This window comes from Kogia breviceps, chromosome 5 (genome assembly GCF_026419965.1).
Source record: "Kogia breviceps isolate mKogBre1 chromosome 5, mKogBre1 haplotype 1, whole genome shotgun sequence".
In the NCBI taxonomy this organism is placed as follows: domain Eukaryota; kingdom Metazoa; phylum Chordata; class Mammalia; order Artiodactyla; family Physeteridae; genus Kogia; species Kogia breviceps.
This window is the reverse complement of record NC_081314.1, coordinates 34,034,633-34,040,632: the sequence shown is the minus strand read 5'-3', so window position 1 is coordinate 34,040,632 and position 6,000 is coordinate 34,034,633. Positions and strand designations below refer to the sequence as shown.

General features: G+C 40.4%; 1 pseudogene; it reads left to right on the top strand.

The window, feature by feature from the left end:
• Nucleotides 1-466: 466 nt before the first annotated feature.
• LOC131756783 (nuclear receptor subfamily 2 group C member 2 pseudogene) lies at nucleotides 467-1,755 on the top strand (annotated as a pseudogene).
• Nucleotides 1,756-6,000: the final 4,245 nt, after the last annotated feature.

Below are 6,000 nucleotides of genomic sequence, written 5' to 3'. Positions count from 1 at the left end.
AAAGCCTGCCGTCCCAAAATTCAGAGGGATGGGGGCTGTGCACTGACTTCAGAATAGCATGTGAGGGATTAATACACAATCACTTTAATTATACAAACAGACCACAAAATGCATATCAACATAGATTATGTTTTATTTTAGTATTTGTATTTCATTAGCGTGTAATACAAGTTATAGTGAGGGTTTGTGTAATTCTGAAATAAGGTTCTTGAATAACATTGTGGCATGTCTTCCCAGAGCAACGGCCCTCAAACACTAAGAGCCATTTAATGAAGGTACCGACCAACAGCCCAAGTGCCCCAAAAACTCTGTCACAAATCTACTGTGTACACAACATTACTGAGTACTCTGTTCTACACGTGGAATTTGATGAAGAAGAAAGCCATGTGCAAGGAATCACACTTCAGCAGTCTGCCCACGTACAGGTAATGAACCACACGCATCATCCGTGAACACTCCTCCACAGATGTACAAGATCAAAGTTCCCAGACTCACAGACATAGAAAACAAACTTACCAAAAGAGGAAGGGTGGGGGGAGGGATAAATTGGGAGTTTGGGATTAGTGAACAGAAGTCCTTTGATGTGCAAAGGGAAAACCCAAGCAATTGTGCTGCTTCATCTGAGAAAAATCTTTATCCAGAAGGATCCAGAAATCCTCTGATAGCCACTCCCACACTTGTGGCAGATAAAGTAGATCAAGACAAATAGGTCTTTATCCGGGATGCTTGTGAACTGGATGCAGCCTTTCATACATGAGGATGGTACCCTTCTCCGGACCACGGATTCCGAGGCTGAAACAAGCAGCTCTGGGCACACTGGCAAACGGAGTAACCTCCTTTGTCAACCTAAGTGAATCCCTTAACAGTGGTGATGCTTCAGAAATGCAGCAGGAGGACCAATCTGCAAGTGAGATTACTCGGGCATGTGATACCTTCGCTAAAGCACCTAATACGACAGACAGATCCTGGCCTCCAAGCCTGGCAGGTGGGATAGACACCAGTGGAGGAGGGAACATCTATGTCATCAGTAGAGACCAGTCCACACTCATCATTCAGGTCCAAGCCCTCCCTTTTAAACACTCACATCACATGACCAGCCCGATTCTAGAGTACCTCAACGTGTACTACCTCTACAAGTCTACATTCTGCCTGCTTTTCCTCTCCATGCACTGGGCCAGGTCAATCCCAGCCCTTCAGGCACTTGGGAAGGACTGCAAAACCAGCCTGTTGCAAGCCTGCTGAAATGAGCTCTTCACCCTTGGACTGGCCCAGATCATGAGTCTTTCCATTACTTTGTGGCCATAGTCAATCAGCTGCAGAAGATATCCAGGAAGATAAACTTTCTGGCAAGCAGATAAAGCAAGTTGTGGAGCACATCTGGAAGCCTCAGGAGTTGTGTAAAAGTATGGCAAAGCTGGGTATAGAAGACATCTATGAGTCTGCATATCTTAAAGCTATAGTTTTCTTTACCCCCCATCATCCAGGTTTGGCCAGCACACGCCAGATTTTAAAATTCCAAGAAAGGCACAGATGGAGTTGCAGGATTATTTTCAGAAAACCTACTCAGAAGACACCTACTGATTGGTCCAGATTCTCAACCACCTGTTGACCCTCGGGCCGATGAGCTCTAACATAACCGAAGAACTTTTTTTTACTGATCTCATTGGCAATGTTTCCATAGACAGCATAATCCCCTACATCCTCAAGAAGAAGATGGCAGAGTATAATGGCCAGATCACTGATGCCAATCTATAGAGCACACCACTCACCTGCTGAGAATCACAAGGATCCTCCCAGGACCACTCAGATACAAAGAAAATGAAGTCGTGGTATTTTGGTATGTGCAAATATTTCCAGTATGTTAGTCATTTCCTACCTGGTTTCTTCTTACCTGTTAATATCAGACACAAGCAACTAAAAGACTAATAGGCTCTTTTCCTGCCATAAGAAATGTTTTAATGCCTTTTGATGAAGCAGCAGATTTTGGAGCAATCTTTTAACTCAATCTGTATTTAGAAATTGTCAAAACGCAAAAAACAAAAACAATATTTTATAATGTCAGAGACTAGTATTAAAGAAAACTAAGAGAAAACTCTTGAAAAACAAAGAAGCCTTATATTCCATGCTAAATTCTAATTTATTTAAAAAAACCTTAAGCTAGACATTTGCAAATAATTTGCTATTAACATTCCATTGAATGCTCAACTTAACTTGTCACCTAAGAAGTTTTATGAATAGTATTTTTAAGAACACAGTAAAGTAAGTAGATAGGATGACAGAATTCAAGCCAATATTCTCCTGACCTCTTCCAAAGAAGAATAAAGCCACAAAGGATTACTATCCCCTTTTGCCTTGTACTTATTATAGTAATTTGCATTAATATGGTTTGTGATGGTTTTCTCATTATATTCAAGAAAGCAGCTAATTGCCTATTAACAACAGTTGTCCTTTTAAAACAAAAAAAGATTAAAGCTTAGCAAAAATAAAATTGTTTAGACAAGATCTGATTTTAAAATTTTAAGAAGTGTTTAGATAACCTGTGCTTTTATTTATTTATTATGTGTTTAGTAGACTATATTCCAACATGTAGGTAGACACATTTTTTAAAGTATTACCCCCCTAAAATTATTCCTACTCACTGAATTTTCACTTACCTATGCTCTTATGATTAAGCATTTGGTGGAAATCATAATCAATACTACATATTGAAATAAGGAATGTATGTAAAATTACACTAAAACTCTAACATGCCTACTGCTTATTTTTAAAGATAAGAATTAACTATACCCACATAAATGCTACTAATTCACCTGGCAATAATTGCTATTATGTTGCCCTTCTTTTAGATGCACAAAGAAAAGAAAATTAAAAGTTGACTACCATTAACTGGGCAAGAAATGAAAACGTAGCAACTTCTATGGATTATTATTTTTAATTGAAATTTTATTGAGAAAATTTTAGATTCACGTGTAGTCATAAGAAATTATACAGAGATACTTTGTACACTTTGGCCAGTTTATCCCAATGATAACATTTTGCAAAACTGTAGTATAATATCACATTCAGGATATTGACATTGATACAATCCACCAATCTTAATAAGATTTCCTCATTTGTCTTGTACTACTCATCTGTTGAGTGTGTGTATGTATGAAGTTCTATATTATTACCTGTGTAGGTTTACATATCCACCACCACATTTAAGATAAGTCATAAAAGCTAAAACTATAGAACTCAGAAGAAAACAAAGGTGTAAATCTTTGTGACCTTGGACTAGCCAATGGTTTATTAGATATGACACCCAAAGTGCAAGCAATAGCAATAAATAAATAAATTAGACTTTATCAAAATTAAAAACCTTTGTGCTTCAGTGTACACCGTTAAGAAAGTGAAAAGACAACTTACTGAATGGGAGAAAATTTTTACAAATCATATATCTGATAAGAGTTTCTATTTTATTTTATTTTTTATGGATTTAAAAAAAAATCTTTATTGGAGTATAATTGCTTTGCAATGGCTGTATAACAAAGTGAGTCAGCTATATGTAAACATATATCCCCATATCCCCTCCCTTTTGCGTCTCCCTCCCACCCTGCCTATCCCACCCCTCTAGGTGGTCACAAAGCACCGAGTTGATCTCCCTGTGCTATGCGGCTGCTTCCCACTAGCTAACTATTTTACATTTGGTAGTGTATATATGTCCATGTCACTCTCTCACTTTGTCCCAGCTTACCCTTTCCCATCTCTGTGTCCTTGAGTCCATTCTCTATATCTGTGTCTTTATTCCTATCCTGCCCCTAGGTTCTTCAAACTATTTTTTTTTTTTAGATTCCACATATATGTGTTAGCATACGGTATTTGTTTTTCTCTTTCTGACTTAACTTCACTCTGTATGACAGACTCTAGGTCCATCCAACTCACTACAAATAACTCAGTTTCGTTTCTTTTTATGGCTGAGTAATATTCCATTGTATATATGTGCCACATCTTCTTTATCCATTCATCTGTTGATGGACACTTAGGTTGCTTCCATGTCCTGGCTATTGTAAATAGAGCTGCAATGAACATTTTGGTACATGACTTTTTTTGAATTATGGTTTTCTCAGGGTATATGTCCAGTAGTGGGATTGCTGGGTCGTATGGTAGTTCTATTTTTAGTTTTTAAGGAACCTCCATACTGTTCTCCATAGTGGCTGTATCAATTTACATTCCCACCAACAGAGATAAGAATTTTTTGTCTAAAATATATAAAGACCTTAAAGAACTCTTATAACTAAATAATAGAAAAAAAAACAGTTTCTGAAATGGGCAAATTATCTCATTAGACATTTTTCCAAGGAAGAGATACAAATGTCCCAAAAATATGAAAAATTGCTCAGTACCTTTAGCACATCAGAGAAATGCATATCAAAACTATAGTGAGGGCTTCCCTGGTGGCGCAGTGGTTGAGAGTCCGCCTGCCGATGCAGGAGACACGGGTTCGTGCCCTGGTCCGGGAAGATCCCACATGCCGCGGAGCAACTAAGCCCGTGAGCCATGGCCGCTGAGCCTGCGCGTCCGGAGCCTGTGCTCCGCAACGGGAGAGGCCACAGCAGTGAGAGGCCCGCATACCGCAAAAAAAAAAAAAAAAAAAAAAAAAAAAAAAAAAAAAAAAAAACCTATAGTGAGACACCACTTTACACCCATAAGAAGCCTAGAATCAAAAAGAAGGATAGTAAGTGTTGGTGAAAATGTAGAGACATTTGAACCCTCACATTCTGCTGATAGGATAGGTGTTGTATTAGTTTCCCAGCACTGCTGGAACAAATTACCACAAACTGTGTGTCTTAAAACAATGGAAATTTATTCTCTCACCATTCTAGAGACTAGAAGTGCAAAATAAAGGTATCAGCAGGGTTGTACTTCCTCTGGAAGAAAAGCCGTCCTTTGCCTCTTACAGTTTCTAGTGGCTGTCAGCATTCCTGAGCTTGTGGCCACTGCCCTCTCTCTTCTCTGTCTTCACATCACCTTCTCCTCTGTTTGCCTGGTGGCTGCATCACTCCAGTCACTGCCTCCATCGCACTGACTTCTCTTCTCTGTGTACTTGTCCAATTTCCCTCTGCCTTTTCCTTACAAGGACACTTGTGATAGCATTTAGGGCCCACTTGGATAACCTCAAATAATCTTATCTCAAAATCCTTAGCTTAATTACATCTACAAAGACCCTTTTTCCAAATAAAATAACATTTACGGGCTTCCCTGGTGGCGCAGTGGTTGAGAATCCGCCTGCCGATGCAGGGGACACGGGTTCGTGCCCCGGTCCGGGAAGATCCCACATGCCGTGGAGCGGCTGGGCCCGTGAGCCATGACAACCGAGCCTGCGCGTCCGGAGCCTATGCTCCGCAATGGGAGAGGCCACAAAAGTGAGAGGCCCGCGTACCACAAATAAAAATAAATAATAACATTTACAAGTTCCAGGGATCAGGACTTGATAGTTTTAAGCAGCCATTATTCACCCTATCACGAGTGGTTTGCAAACATTTTTCTCCCAGGCAGTAGCTTGTCTTTTTACCCTTTTAACAGGATCTTTCACGGGGCAAAAGTTTTTTATTTCGATGAGGCACACTTTATCAATATTTCCTTTTATGGATCATGCTTTTGGCATCCAGGGGATTACTTTTTTTTTTTTTGCGGTACGCGGGCCTCTCACTGTTGTGGTCTCTCCCGTTGCGGAGCACAGGCCCCGGACGCACAGGCTCAGCGGCCATGGCTCACGGATCCAGCCGCTCCGCGGCATGTGGGATCTTCCCGGACCGGGGCACGAACACGTGTCCCCTGCATCGGCAGGCAGACTCTCAACCACTGTGCCACCAGGGAAGCCCCGGGTTACTTTTTTTAAGATGGGCTATTTGAGAAGGAAATAAGTGAGACCCGTCTATTTCGGCACTGGCTGAAGAGTCATGTCTGCAACCACAAACAGTCATTACAGGAGGAAATGTGGGCTGCAATAGAAGTTAAAGA